Source organism: Melanaphis sacchari, unplaced genomic scaffold, assembly GCF_002803265.2.
Source record: "Melanaphis sacchari strain LSU unplaced genomic scaffold, SCAv2.0 Contig141_pilon_pilon, whole genome shotgun sequence".
In the NCBI taxonomy this organism is placed as follows: domain Eukaryota; kingdom Metazoa; phylum Arthropoda; class Insecta; order Hemiptera; family Aphididae; genus Melanaphis; species Melanaphis sacchari.
This window is the reverse complement of record NW_020270600.1, coordinates 835,961-852,597: the sequence shown is the minus strand read 5'-3', so window position 1 is coordinate 852,597 and position 16,637 is coordinate 835,961. Positions and strand designations below refer to the sequence as shown.

At 27.9% G+C, this 16,637-nt stretch overlaps 1 protein-coding gene across 4 annotated transcripts in view; it reads right to left on the bottom strand.

Annotated features, from left to right (window-relative positions):
- The window catches only part of LOC112591674 (Down syndrome cell adhesion molecule-like protein Dscam2), a 64,630-nt gene extending 63,087 nt beyond the window's left edge, over positions 1 to 1,543 (bottom strand). For 2 of the 4 annotated variants that reach the window (XM_025335562.1, XM_025335567.1), the window contains exon 1: positions 1,368 to 1,423. The gene's annotated coding sequence lies outside the window, so the exon portion shown is untranslated. Of the gene's footprint in view, positions 1 to 1,367 lie in introns of all 4 variants that reach the window. The other 2 variants (XM_025335564.1, XM_025335566.1) reach the window with 2 other exon arrangements.
- Between the last annotated feature and the right edge of the window lie 15,094 nt (positions 1,544 to 16,637).

Genomic DNA, 16,637 nt, shown 5'->3' with positions numbered 1-16,637 from the left:
CTATATAAAAATCAGCGCTATGGAATTTGCATAGCCATTAAATTGAATACGCTTAGGCATTTGCACAGTAGGTAATAACTAATAAATATAATATTTACCGTTGTATATAAACTATAAATACTATATATAGTATACAATATAGACAGTAGAACAACTAAAAATTACTCGAGGGGATACATGATAAATATTTTTGTTTTGTTAAATGATTTTATTATCACAATTTAAAATTTGATTCATGAATAGGTACTTAATTACAACAATGAATATGGGACAAGACACTGGGACAACCCCTTTAATTACACCATTGATACACATAGATAATTTAATTGAAAACTGGCCAACCAACAATATACTTGATGCGTGCTATTACAATACGTATAATTTTAATATATTGTTCAAAGCTCAACATAATAATATAAAATATACCTAAGTATATATTTAATTATTAAGCCAGTTGTAAAATTTTTAGGTAAGTATGACTAAATATAATTGCACGTACGTTTTTCTACTGTTAGCCTAGTGAATTGACGTCTGCTCTGGTTTAAAATTTTAAAATACAACTAAAACGCTTTAACATTAAAAGCCTAATATGGTACTTAGATAATATGCCACTTCTGGAAATTATTCTGAACGCTAATTTGCAATATTGTATGATAATTGTTTACCTAAGTTTGAAAGTTATTGTTAAAAATTAGGTTTTTTAAATAATTTAAGTAAAAAAATTATTGCTAGCGTATAGCCATCGTTTTTTTTTTTTTAAATTTAGACCGCAATCTAAATTTGTCCACTAAGCCGAGACCATCGCCAGAAAAATTAACAATGACAACGGGTTTACATGGCCATTTTGATGAGTCTAGGGGGGAGCACAGAGTACTTGTGTACCCCTTAGTTTAAAATGTATACCCTCAAAAAATTATATTTTTTTTCTATTATATTTTGAAGTAAATATAATTATCAACAAACAATAATTACAAAAACGTTGTAATATACCTATTAATGTATATATTAATGTATATATCTAGGTATCCCCATCTATAACACAATACGAAATAATATTTTATTCGTTTACAGAACAGATATAATATATATTATATACATAGTTATTTGTAGTACAATACCTAATCATGATAGTATTATAATTAAGCTAGGTAAATTGGCAGTTTTTTCACCCCTAAAAATATTTATTTATTTGTGCTTATACGGCCGCCGATCAGTGATCTCCGTAATATCATAATATACGTTCACACGATAAAACAGTATAATGTCCGGGACGAGACGGCGACGATGGAGCGAACGAACGAGAGCTGCATGCATGCGTTGGAGGCGGAGGAAAAACCGATTAGACACGTACAAAATGTTTGACTTACCTCCGTGGAAAATCGGCTGCTGCGGTCGGCGCAGAGATTATCGTCACGAGGACGACGACGAGAAAACTGCGGCGACGACGGGCCTCAGCCACCACCACCACCACCACCACCAGCAGCAGCACAACCGAAACGGCCGCCACCACCGCCGGCACTACTGTTACAAAAGTTTATGGCACGACAGTCGCACGACCATACACGACGACGACGACTACGACGACAACGAGCGCGACTACTAGTGCCGCGGCCACCGGCGTCGACGCGACAACGGCCACGTTCGTTCGGTCTCGTTTGCCAGTCGCCGACGATCGCCGGTCCGTGGCTACTGCGTCGCGACCACACACAATACCGTTGTCGTGCGAACGTCGCGCGCCCGACATCGCACGCGACCGTTTCGCGTCGGTCCGATCTCGTCGGACGCGTCTCTGCGACGGCAATACAATAATATTACGAAAACATTATCACGATAATAATAATTATCGTTTAATGCGGCGACATCGCGAGCGCTGCACAGACGGTGTGGTCGGGGAATCGATGTGATCCGACCGCCGACGTCTCCCCGCGGCCGACCGTCACCACTCTGCATGAATGGGCACTTGACGAGTATTCGCACACGCACGCACGCACTCGTATTACGCACACGTATATGCACATTGCTCGTCATCGTCCATCGTCGTCGTCGCGGAGATCCGCCGCCTCGCGTCCTGATCCGACCCGCCCGCCAGCCCGCCCGCCCGCCCGCCGCCGCCCGTGCCTCACGGCGAACACACGCTCGCGGCCGGCGCGCGAGCCCTTCCCGCGCGTATGCAATCCGCCGGCCGCCGCCGCGCGCGTGTTTATCCTCCATAACGATTGTCAACGATCACTTGGTGCGCGCGCGCACCGCGGCCCTCGCGCCGTCATGACTTGGCGCGTGGAGACGTTTGGATACGCATAGGTAGCACTCGGTGTCGTGCGACAGTGACAGGGGGAGAGGTTATTTTGAGAGCAAAATTTTAGCGGGGTACTCGGTGGACATTGGCGCAATCACGATGAAAAAACTGAGAGCCTTGTCCGAGTCCCTCGTTTTTTTTTTTTTTTTTAGTTCGTCCACAAACGGCATAAATTATGACTCGTGAGGATGCTGTTTCTGCGAAAATAGCCGCGGTGCTAATAATTATCCTCCGAGAAACCCTTGCTCTCCCTCTGATACAAATTGCGCGCCTACTGCGGCGGTATTTCACAGAAAAAAATACTTATCATTATATTCTTGTTTTGACCAAGGATAGATAATACGTCGCAGCCACTTCACTAAATCGATCATATCGTGATACGTCTAACGTTTCGTAAAATGGAAACGGCTTTTTCACAATTAATGAAAATGATAACATTTCGTGAAATGGTTACACTTGTATATGGTAATGGTAATAGTAATGTTTTCAAAATTTGATTGTTCACACAAACATTATACAACCTTGTATTTGCATCAAATAAGTATAATTGTACAATAATATCTGTATTGAACTATACGACATACTTAGCTGTATGAAAAGTATTAGTTTTAATAAATTAAACAATCATAATGCCATAACCATATTTTAATAATACCTACCTTAAGGTAATTCAAATGAATTGTTGCGGTATGAATCACGTTCTATTCTATATCGAAACATTTCACTCACTGTACGTTTGATAGAGAGGAGGAGTAGGTCAACTTAACAGGTCTAAAAATGACAGAAAAATAAAAAAATATTAGTTGAATAAATCAGTCAAAAATCCATAAGACTGCTAAAACTTGAGTCAATCATTACAGGTTTTACTGACATTAAATTAAACACGTAAATGTCTAGAAAGTCACTGTATTTGTCTTCTCTTCTATCATAATATATTATATTCCGTATTACCGTTAACGACAACTAGTCAGAGGTGACATCTCCCAATTAAGTAAAAAGAAAATAATAGTACTTTTTTTATTGGTATATTTCGATTTTAATCTAAATAAAAAAAATGTTACATATATATTTTATATTATTACTGTATCTAGATATTTTAAAATCGTTTCATATAGACACGCGTATTATAATTATATCACGTTTTTTGTGGCGAATTTCAAATCATACAAAAAATTTAAATATTTATAGTTGATTTAACTACTAATTATAGTTTTAATTATTACAAGTAATATTGAAACTGTGAAGACTAGAAATCTCTTTTTCATAACCCACTTGTCACCACTGTATATCAAATGTCCATATGTTTATTTTTAAAGTTAATAAATTCATAATACATTTCTAATAGGAACGCTTAAAATAGACCTAATAATTATTATATTTTTTTAAAAAAATGTGACGGACAACAATGACCAAGAAAAAGTATGTAATCCATAAAAAATAACAAAAAATAATGGAGATATAAAGATGGTATACCTAAGTAGGTACTCTAAAATAAATTTAAGGTGACATAATATATTATCGTTAATTATATTAGTCTTTAAGTATATGTTGTGTCATACGAAGACTTGTATAAAACACTTATTTATTACCATATACGTAATGGAGTACTAGACATGATGGTACTGGGAAAATGCTGTATGCGGTGCTGTACAATAAATATTCAATTTCAAGACCAATATTTTCTATACTTACGCAGGTGTGGATTGGCTGGGATGCTGGGATATTATAGCATCCCTTGTTCTAAAATATATTTGCCCCTATCGGTATAAATGTGCCTTAATTTATTCACTATATAACTGTAGGATTTTAGAAAATTATTATTTTTTTATAATATTGTACAATTTTTATTAAATGTTAATTGTGATTTGGTATCTATTAACGATGTTAACGTATTTTCAATATTTTTATACTAAAATAAAATATTTTAATATTTTATAAATAACTTATATATTTTAAATTTGCCAAAAAAAAAATTTGTTATTTGCCCTTTAAATTATTTAACCCCTCATGTCCTTTTTTTCTAACCTGTATATACGTATCACATATGTGCAACTTTTAATTTAAGAAAGGTGTGAACCGTAAATTTGCAATCAAACCAGTTTTTATAGTTAAGACGAGAGAGCCTAAGTTGACTTAATTGATTTCCAGTCATTACTACACGGGAAATATAAATAAATTTTGATCTACCGAGATTATCATACAAATACATAAATCCAAATCACCAGATAATAGACCGCTCTCCATACAAACTATAAAGCAGGGGTCGGCAATTAAATTCTATGGAGGTTCAGAAAATCGCGTGCATCCGAATTGCATGCCATAAAAAAAAAAAAAACATAAATTGGAATGTTCGAATTGCATGCCATCTCTTGAAAGGGTCTGTCCGAATTGCATACCACCTAATCGAAGGGTTTGTCCGAATTGCATGCCACCTCATCGAGGGGTTTGTCCGAATTGCATGCTATCAGATTATCAGGTTGATGGATTATTATTTATTATACACTTATTACATTAGGTATAACTTAAACTTTTTTTTGAACTTTTTTATACATGCGGTTTTTTTTTTAAAAATAGAAAAGTTCAAAAAAAAGTTTAAGTTATACCTAATAGAATAAGTGAAAAATAAATAAACTATTGCTGATAAATGGCATGCAATTCGGACAGACCTCTTTAAGAAATCACATGCAATTCGGACATTTTTTTTTTTTGGCATACAATTCGAATGTAGCCCAGAGAATCAAAAAATAAAATTTCGAGGGCCAGTAAAATTTAAAAACTCAGATATTAGTTAATAATTGTTGTGTTATCGCAACTATTATTTTAAATAGCAATAAACGATAAACACCATCATAATCTCTAAATACATCATAAAATAGATAAAATATATATTATGTGTGGAAAACCAGCATTATTAAAAAATATATTTTTTGTTGTCCAATTATTTTTCCTTCGCGGGCCGGATTTGGCCAGCGGGCAACCTATTGTCGACCACTGCTATAAAGTATTATTTGGTTGTGATCCTATAATTGGATTAACAAAAAATAATATTTACACGAGAAATTTAAAAAAATTAATAGTTGAAGAGTACCTTTAAGAAATGTACTAATACGTAAATAATTCATATTAGTGAATAAAAAAGAAAATTTTAGAACAAAAAAATCTTGTTAAATATTTCAAAATATGAAAAATCGAGTCCACAAAATATATTTGTGATTTATGTATAACTTGTATAATGTATATAATACAATAATACTGTAAAACAAGATATAAAGATCAAAAAAAAATTGTCAGCAATAAATATTACAGCGGTACCTCTGCAACAACACAAATTTAACATAGATATAAAATAAATTAAATAGCTATTCAATTATTAAGAAACATAAAATAAATCTAACCTAACAATGAATATAGTGATCCTTTAAAGGACTAAAATAACTAAATTAAAATAAATTTTTACGTTTAAACTTATTTTCATTAATAAGCAATATTGTCATCATTTTATCCTTGACCGATTTTTTTTATGCCTATTACAAATTATTATTATTAAAAATATTACAGTGTTACTGACTTTTTAAAACTAAAAACTAAAAATTAATGACATTATTTTTAGAATTTATTAAAATTTAATATTAAAATTAGTATTTCTATCTTGTAAAAATATTAATAATGACATTTAAAAGTTTTGTAAAGCAATTCGTATAAATCACAAAAAAAAATAATAAATTCATAGATAAAAATAAACGAAAATTCGATCACCTATAAAATTACTGTTTTGTGACGATATCTTTTACCTTTGGGGAACATATTTTTTTTAATTTGTTTGTTGCAGGTTAACAAAGCCATAATTCCAAAGTTCAAAACTAATGACAATATGTAGTATTACAATTACTGTTTCAAAAGTTGATAGAGGACTATCGAATTCTGCATAATTGCTACCATTGTTGGAGAAAAAAGTAAGATTTATAAAGTAAGAACTTATCACAGTTTTATTAAAGGATAGTTCAATCCCGATAATATGCAGTATATCACTGCAAATTTTATTTCAGCTGAATAGTTAAAAAAAAAAAAAAAACGAAAATAATTAATCTTACTAAGTGCTTGTTAATCCAAACAATGTGGTTATTTTAAAGGTTACCCACCTTAAATTTAAATTTTAATAACCGTTGTCACGATTTTTTTCATTTTCCAAACTAATTTTTCCCTTAATAAATATTACTTTTTCATTATACGTTCAATATGAATTAAATAATTAAATAAATATATGACTATTGTGCCCAGTGAAATTTCATGATCAATGGACAATGAAATAAAATATAAGTTATATTATATTAAAATATAACATATAGCTGTATTCTTTGCGGGAAAACCTTAATTGGTACGAGTGTCAATACCATGGGACTTGTAGTCGCTGATGTTGGGAAAGTGATGCGTCTGTCACACAGTATAAATGTAGGTACTGCAATAATCTTCTTTCACATTTTAATTGGTCAGAAGAGACAGGTCCTTCTAAATAAAGGTTAAGCAATACACTAAACAACTTTTTCTCCTCAAAAATCTCATGTAATGAATCTTGCTCAAAAGTCTCGGAAATATGTTGATATAAACGGAATTATTACTGGAAATCGGAACGGAATAAATATGGAGATTAAGATTGGAACTTGGAACGTTAGAACTAAATATAAACAACGAAATAATAAGGTGCAAATTAAATATTATGGTCTTACTAGAAATACAGTAATTAGAGAACGGAAATGTAAAAAAAGAAAATACAACAAAATTCTATAGTGACACGAAATCGAATAAAAATGATAAAGTATACACAAGTAAACGTGATCAGCTCCGGATGGAAGGACGAAAACTCAGATTGATCACGTCATGATAATAGATAAACGCCATCAGTAAATCATTAAAAATGTGAGAACATATTATACAGAGGGGAAGATGGAGACTCAGATCATTATTTGGTAGTAACAAATTTCTCGCTCAAGCTTTCAACTAAATGGAAAAAACATCAACAAACAAGTAAAAGTGCTAAATTAGATAGAGACAAAAAAAACGATGTCGAGATAATACATTTAAGAGGAAAGTAGCTACGGAATTCACTAAGCATGACCAAACACAAATGGAAGATAAAACAGCAACAACCTCGACCTGGACAAAAATCAAACTCATTAATTAAAGTAGCAGACTATCTGAAAGTAGGAAAATCAATTGGTTCAACGATGAATGCCAAAAAGCGATTAAAAACGACAAAAAACAAGAAAAATTATGATACAAAATCTTGCAGGGTCTGACTGGAGTCAAAAGACTCAGTTTACGATTTGATTATACAGCCCTTAGGTTAAACTAAAAATGTTGAGCTTCACACTCTACTTCTCTATTTTTTGTATTTAAATAAAATAACAATTTTTATAGAATGAAAAAACACAGACATATTATAATAATAACAAGTTTAATACTTTATACTCGTACAGTGTACACATTTCAAATAATACATATGCCATAACCCAAATAGATACTTTAAAACTATTTATAAATAAAATGTAATATTTAATAACTGTTTACGGTGTAATTGGTAGGTACTATTGGACAGTTCTAATGAACTTATAAAACAATAATTTTGAAAATTCATTAAAACTCTTTTCAATAATATCAATCACACTTTCTTCATGAATTTCAAAACTCTTCTTTCAATATTTATCTAATCAGGAATCTAATAAAAGTATATGTAATTATTCTACGTTTACGCAAAATTCAGCTGAAAAAGAAATTCACATAGAAAGTTAGAAAAAATCGAAATGTACAAAAAAGACTAAAACTATTTTTTGATAAGTGCAAATGCATTAAAGAAGATTTTAAAGCATGGACGACTATTATGGAAGATAAAGACGGTAATTTAGTATTAGATCCAAAGATGATTGTAGAAAACTTCAAGGAGCATTTTAAAATTTTTAGCAATAGCACCGATCAAAATACCAACTACAGCTTTTTATGAAAAATTATAGTGTATCAAACAGCTGAACCTAAATTTACTCGAACCCAGTATGGACAAAATAGAGCTAATAGTTAAGTCTTTAAAAGTAATAAAGGCCCAGGAGAAAACAACATTCACTAGGAAATAATTTAAATTGTCGATAAAGATTTTTTTAAATTATTTATCACATAATTTTGAACATATAGAAAAGTGAAAAAATAGAAAATGACTGAAACAAGGCTATCCTATACCCATTTTTAAAAAAACGATTCAACAAATACGGAAAATTATAGAGGAATAAGCCTATTAAATACTTCCAACAAAGTTTTCTCTATTTCTTTATTAAATAAAATGGAAAAATATAGCCGAAGAAAAGTATTGGAAACGGCAAAAAGTCTTAATGCTTAAAAGCACCAAAAAAAAATATAGATAGATAAATTATAGCTGTACCTATTACCCCGACAACAATCGAGTTGAAACTAATAGATCTTTTTATAATTTTTTCTTGTTTTAGTTGAAATACATATACTGCAAACACTACAAAGCAAGTCGTGATTGTAAATCATAAAATATGTTATCAATGTAATTAATTTTCATAAGTATTTGAGTTTAAAATGTATTTGTAAAGTTTTTTATACGTCATATTTTCTACTACTTAACCATGGAAGTTATATAATTTGTAACTAATGGGCAATGGCAACTGTTTAAATAAACAAAAAAAAATATTTGATTTTTGTAAAACAAAAATAAATTTACGTGCATGAGTCTCTCTATAAAACCTTAACATTTTAAACTATTCTAACATTATCAGTCTTGAAGAATTTATTGATATAAATTTTATTAAAACGATCAAATTTTTCAGAAATTACACAATCACAATAGACCCAAACACATAAAGATATATGAGTGTATAGCATAAAATATAATTTTTTAGCCGTTAAAAGGGCTCATTTTTTATATGATTTACAGTCAATTTAGGATTCAGTTTCGTGTTCAGTGAAATTTATAAGCCACTTTATTTTAGTACCATTTTACATTTGCTGTATACCATTATAAACACGAACTAAGATATATTAATTCATGATTATAATAATTCAAAGGATCTTTGATAGAAGGGGAGCCATAGAGTAGTATTATATTTACATGTATAATTCTACGTACACCTACTAACCTACTATCTACAAACACAACTAAATGCCAATATTCAATTAAAACAATACTCCATTGACTGTAATTATATTTCTATTACATAATATATACTATATAGAATAAACGATATGCCATTCACAAATAATTTGATTTATTTTTAATTTACATCGAGTATTTATAGAAAACTACAATGTCAATAAAAATAGAATTTATGGTATGAATTGACCAATGATAAGTTACATCAAACCAAGTGGTACATAATATAGTAATATAGTATATACAGCTATACATATATTGGCCAAAATTCAAAAATCAATTTCGTTTAGATGAGCGTAAATAAAATAGAATCCTATTATCCTATATTTCTTGTGCTGCTTATTTACCAACTAAAAATTGACCACCAACTCCATGATTACGCGCTTAAATATACCTCCATTTTCATCTCGTTACTCTAATGCTGACGCAATTCATATCATCTATTCTCAGTGGCTACTCAAATGCAAATATTTCATTAAACAATAAATTTCATCTACCTACTTACCATAATAGAAATAATTCTTTTTTCCATACACTCTTACTCATCCTACATCCTACGATTTTGACCATCCTCTGCACCGTATGCTTCGTTTTATTAACAAAAAGCTTTCATAGCCGTCTTAATTAAGATTTTATTCCATGTTTTTAATACAAATAATTGTAAATTGTTTAGTTGTATAAATTGCACATGTATCATGTAATTATTGTATTATGCTATTTCCGTATGAAACTGACATTAACGACAATAACTTAGTTAAAATAAATAAACTAAAAAAATACATTACCATCTCATGTTTGCAGCAATATTTATTATATAGTAACTAGTAAGTATTTAGTATCTTTTGAGAAATTTTGAATGTAGTTATCTTGTATCTAGAAGAAAACATTTATGTATCAAGTACCTATATATATCTAGATATATTTTTCAAGTATCTTACTTATACAATAGGTACCTACCTATTGTTTAAATGAGAGTTTACCAATTGCGTTTAGAATGACCTTTTCATAAACCAATTTATTGCACTGGGTCATTTTCAGGATCGATAGACCAACTACGCTCGATTTTTTAATAGGTCAACAGACAAATTGCGCTTAAGTCATTTTCAGAGTTGATAGACCAATAATTGCAATTAATAATGCACTTTATTGATAGCCTAATAATATTCATTATATTCAATAACAGTAGGTATAACACACATTATTTGTATACATAAATATATGATACAATTAAATAAATCACGTGTTACTTCAATTAAAAGCTTTTTTTATATACGTACAATTTATATTTTACTATAATAAGAAATTGATTTAAAAAATCCTTTGTCGTTTTTCCAGATTTATTTCTCCATGATGAATTCTACAGCTAATTATTTTTTAAATACCCATGGTTTGATGTATGTTTATATTATCTCGTGACATATCAGTGATAATGTTTTTAATTGAACTATTGCTTTTTATTAAAATAGTTAGCAACAATATGTCCTTAATTATTCGCACTAGCTTCGCGGTTATGATTTAAGCTAGAACTTATAATAATATAGAAAAATATTAACAAAGGTAAAAATAAAAAACACAATTGGTATAGATACTGACCTAAAATATAAGCAACGCAACTGATTTACTAACACTTAAATACAAATTTTATTTTAAGCACAACTAGCTCATATCCGTTTAAATATAAAATACAATATTCGTGGCACTGTTAGAACCCGCAAAGAGGACTATTACGCTTCACAAATTGACGTATTCAAAAATCAGAACCACCTTAATGTACTTATACAACTTACAAGTAGGTACCTACTGAGTATCTAGTAGCAATAATATATTTCATGATTAGTTCAAGAAACCATGAAGTTGATGTATTGGAATATTGTTAGTAATTCACAAGTTAAATAAGCACTTCTGGCGAAAATTAAATCCAACTAAGTCAGGATTAATCAAACACTGTTCTACAAGTTGCCAATACATTTATTGGATATGTTTCATAAATCTATATTATTGTTGTTCTGCTAACTTTAAGTATTGGTAAATACGTCCACAACGTCGTTTAACATTTTCGGAATCGATGGTATATATAGCTACGAGTATATTATTTTATTATTAATAAATTAGTTATTATGCTGTGTATACTACGTGAAGTGATTTTTTAATCAAACACTTAATACTCATTTATTTTTTTCGAAACTATTTTTTTTTTAGATACATTCCAATCGAAATAAAATAACATTAGGTATTTAAAAAAAATAACATTCCAAAAAATATTCTACTTCACAATATAAAAGTAAAAATGTATATTGTCATTTAAAAAAGTAAAAACTTAAAAAATATAATTTTATTTTGACTAGAAATTAAGTAAATAAGTGTTTTTAAAAAATGTTAAACATTTTGAAATAATGAGTATGTTGTTCTATAAATGAATCACTGAGTATAAATATTAACATATTATATAATATTGAATAAATATTTAATTGAGGAAACAAAAATCAATTAAATCAATTATTAATTTAACATATTAAAAGTTATAACTTTTAATAAAGTTAATTGATCTTAATTTTTATTATTTTTAAATAATATTCATACCTACCTAGAGCACTTCATAGTACTATAATTCGCGTCTACAACTGCAATTAATTATGTATACTGTATACAATTTGTTACAATTTCCAAGGTTTTCTAAGTTATACCTTGCAAAGTTATTAATCTTGTAAATAATATTCCATCCAGTCAAAAATTCTAAGTTTTCATGGGCGATAATAAGAGCAAATGGAGGACTGTCAATAATGGTATACTTCAAAGATTCGTCTTGATTTTTATATTGCTTTACCTGTATATCCACGATCTACCTGATATAAAAGAAACAATATTTCAATTCACTGATGGCATAGCTATTGGTTTTTAAAATAAAGATTTAAGGTATTATAGAGAAAAAGTAATTTCTAACAATTTAAACAAACTGCACGAATTTTTCATGAAGTAGAGACTTAACGCAAATCCTAATAAAAAGAAAATGTATGAATTTCATCTTAGTAATAAACACGTAAACAAGAAACTTTTTGTTCACCTAGAACTTAGAGAAATAAAATTAAACTACAATTTTGCACCCAAATATTTAGATGTATAATACATAGGTAAATGTTATTAAAATGTTAATAAAATATTTGTTTTGTCTTTTCTTTTGAAATAATATAAATGCAATTGACCTCCATAGGCTTTGTAATTTTAACAACCCAAATGTCTTTGAATATGTTTAACAAAACAATATACATTTTATATTATAGATGTTGAATACTTAACAAAATTATGCAGCCACTGTTCCATGAATACCGAACTAGGCGTACTATCTAGTAAAGATATTCTATTCTAGTCTGTTCTTTACTTTAAATTAAAATCTTCAACTAAGCACGCTTCCAGAGATGTCTAATACCTTGATGTCCTTAAATATATCTAATGATTGGATGGCAATATCAAGCCTCACCTCATCTCATGTTTACAGATAGTTGTATTGTTTTTTTTGAACCTGTGTAGACTGCAACGTAGGTTGAAGACGATAATTTACCAATTGTAAGCCCATATATTTCGTATAAAAATGGTCACAAAACTAAGTTGAAACCTCTTGACTAAATAATATATTGTATATTGTTTGATCACGTCAACAGTTTTTTTATACATTTTGACTTGATCAAGACGTGTTATCGAGTTGAAAAGAGCTATTATGTAATACGATAATTATTCTGTTTTGAAAAAAATAAAGTGTTATATTATTTTAGTTAGTATTGTTTATAATATTTAATAATATAAATGTTACCAAAATATTGTTATGGATTATGAAACGCTACGCAAATTGTAAAACCTTTCTCTGTGGTCGACAGGACAATTTTTAATAGGATTGCCCACCACATTCCGAGGTTGAGAGCTGGAGCATCATAGATTTGTTTTTATACATATTTTTAATATTAAGTATATTATTGGAAGAAAGAAAATAAGCAAATAATTATAGATATTAATTTTAAACTGAATGTAATTTTTTATTGACATTTAGTGCCGAGAAAACCGAACAGCACACAAAGAAGTCTGAAATAATAAAAAATTGGAAGATACAATATAATATATATAAATTATGTGAATATAGTATGAACATAATGATAAACTTACAGATTGTTAGTCAACTCACATAACAATTATATACATATAATGTTCACCATAGTGATGATGATAATAACAATAATACAAAAAACGTCGCAAGGTGGGCGCTCATAAACATCAAGTACCCACCTATATTCGAGTGTACACATATCATGGAATAAAAGTTTAACTTTATAACATACCGATTACCGATCAGATATATTTTATGTTATTGCGTTATTTTCTATATTATTTAAATATTCTTAATTATGTATACTAATGTACTATGTCACTATACACAAATTATCCCCTGATTTTACTTCATCAGCGGTCCCTACCATTAGAGTAATTTTCGGAGAACTTACATCATGATCGTAGAAGTAATAGATTTTGAAACAAAAAAAAATATATATCACCGGTTACTTATGCAACTGTGTAGGCAGAGTAAACAAAAAAATAAATGCCGGTAGACAGTACTATCTTGTGTGAAAATCATCGTGCAGATTATAATATGATGGCGGTGGTGAATAGAGCGAAGCCAAAGGAAAGCTTCAAGGAAATATATTTTTTCTTTATGAATACCTAAATACCACACATAAATAAATAAAAGTGTATATAAATAATTAATTCCATGTACTTAGATTAATCATAACTTGGGTTTTTGCAGAAATTTTTTTTCACCAATCACTAATCTACAGGGTTTTTCTGATAAAAAAAAAAAAAAACACATTTTACCATTTCACTAAAATCATCGCCCGACGAGTTGTAAATAAAAAAAAAACAATTTTATAACGATAAATCTGTAAAATATATTAGCACACAATCAAAAACTAAGTCCAACACACAAAAAAAATATAAACTATACAATTAATTATAGTTTAATGTTATGTAATTGTTACAGTTATAAAGTCAAAACAACCTTAACTTAAATAATATAGATAAATTGCATTTTCAATAAATTAATAAAAAGAGAGACAACGTTAAATAATATATCATAGCTATATAATTATTAACTAAAACTAATAATTGAACAAATTGAGGCAAATTATACAATATACATCGACAAACAATGCATTAAACAAATTGTTTAAATAAATAATATAATATTATGAATAACTCGACGAAAGAAATAATTTTAAAACACTATTATAATCTCAAGTCCAACAAGTAAAATCATATCACAAACATTTATATAAGTTGTAAATTATTTATATTAATCAACTACATAATTTCATATTTTAATTCTGCAAGTTAGATAGGTACTAATCATGTGGACGTATAATTTATTTTAAAACTGATCAATAAATTTTAAATACAATTAAAATAGATGGGAGAAGTATAAAAATCAAACCAATACTCTGAAATTAATTTTTATTTTCGTTGATAATATTTTTTTGAAAGATAAAAAATATTGGGTTAAAAATAATAATCTACTAAGAAAAAACTTTATATTTTAAATAAATTAATATTTTTGTTATTAATTTCAAATTAATAAAATGGAAGGTTAATTTTTTTAAGAATAAACACAATATGTTATACCTTATAATATGTATTGCAAGATTATAAACTTAAACATTTGTTAAAAACTGATTTTTATACCAAAACATTATTAATATTAAAATAAGTATTTACCATCTCTCAATAGTAATTTTTGTAAGGTTCAGTATTAAAATATACATTTTGATATTTTTTAATTTAGAACAATAATAAAATCAATATCTCTTAAAAACTAAAAGTATCATGTATTAAAATAAAAATATTATGTTAATTTAAAATTCACTCGTAAAGAATTATTATTTTATTGTAATATTTTTTTTTATAGTAAATAATTTATAAATTATTATTTTAAAAACAAAATAATAACCTGAAACTAAATAATAAAAATATAAATATTTTGAGTAAATGTTAATTTTGCTTTATACATTATGATAAAATAAAACCACATATGTTATATCCTACATCTAAACATAAATTTTCAAATTCAGATACAACAAGAAAAATGGTTGCTTATAAATCAAAATTAATAGTATTTTTTGCTAAATTTTTAAAGTTACTAAAAACAACACTTAATATATTTATTAGAAATCATATTTCAAACCAATTAAATTTATTATACTCCAATATTTTAAAGTGATTATACACATATTAAAAAATTTAAAAAAATACCGCCCATAATTATGAGTAATTATTAGTTAAAAAATTATTTTAATCTTAAGTTATTAATACTTTAAGTGTATTAATTTTCTAACATGCAAAACATCAATTAAAACCTTAAAATTATACTATCATAATATATTTCATTACATATTATATAAATGCTTTTAGTGATGGAAACATAATTTAATTTAATAAATTTAAAATCATAATAACTTTTTTTTTTTAAATTAATTAATCTAATCACACCCCAACAAACATTCAGATAAATTCATAAAATAATATTCTAATCACACTAAATAATTCTATAATTAAATTTTAATATTAAGGTTAACATTTAATAAAAAAAAAGGCGTTTGTTAATAAATTAAATTCAAAATAAAATACTAGAAAAGTATTATTTATATTAAAAAAATACATTTCTAAAGTTATACATAATATTAAGACACAATTTGGATAAAACATCATTTAAATGATCTAGGAAAATAATATTCTACACATCTTAATTTAACTAAAACAAAAAGAATTGTAGTCAAAAATGAAAAATAAAGATTTAAATAAAAACATTGAAAATAACAAGAAATAAAAATGAGAATGAGATCCAGGTATCAACCTGTTTTTATGAAAAATTGAGACATTATCAAAATAAAAATCATGATTAAATTAAAATTAATATTATGCTTAAATAAATTATTTAATCAACACTTTAAATTTAAATGTATAATTACTCGATTAAAATTGAATGATCATAAAATTGAAGTTGTGTCCTGTATTTAAAACTAATTTTAATTGGACATTATTTAAATGAGAGATTTAATTTGAAACAAACACAAATATTTTGTAAATCAATAAAAAATAAAAATCTTTAAAAAATATATATTATGAAATAGTACAAAACTGCAAGGC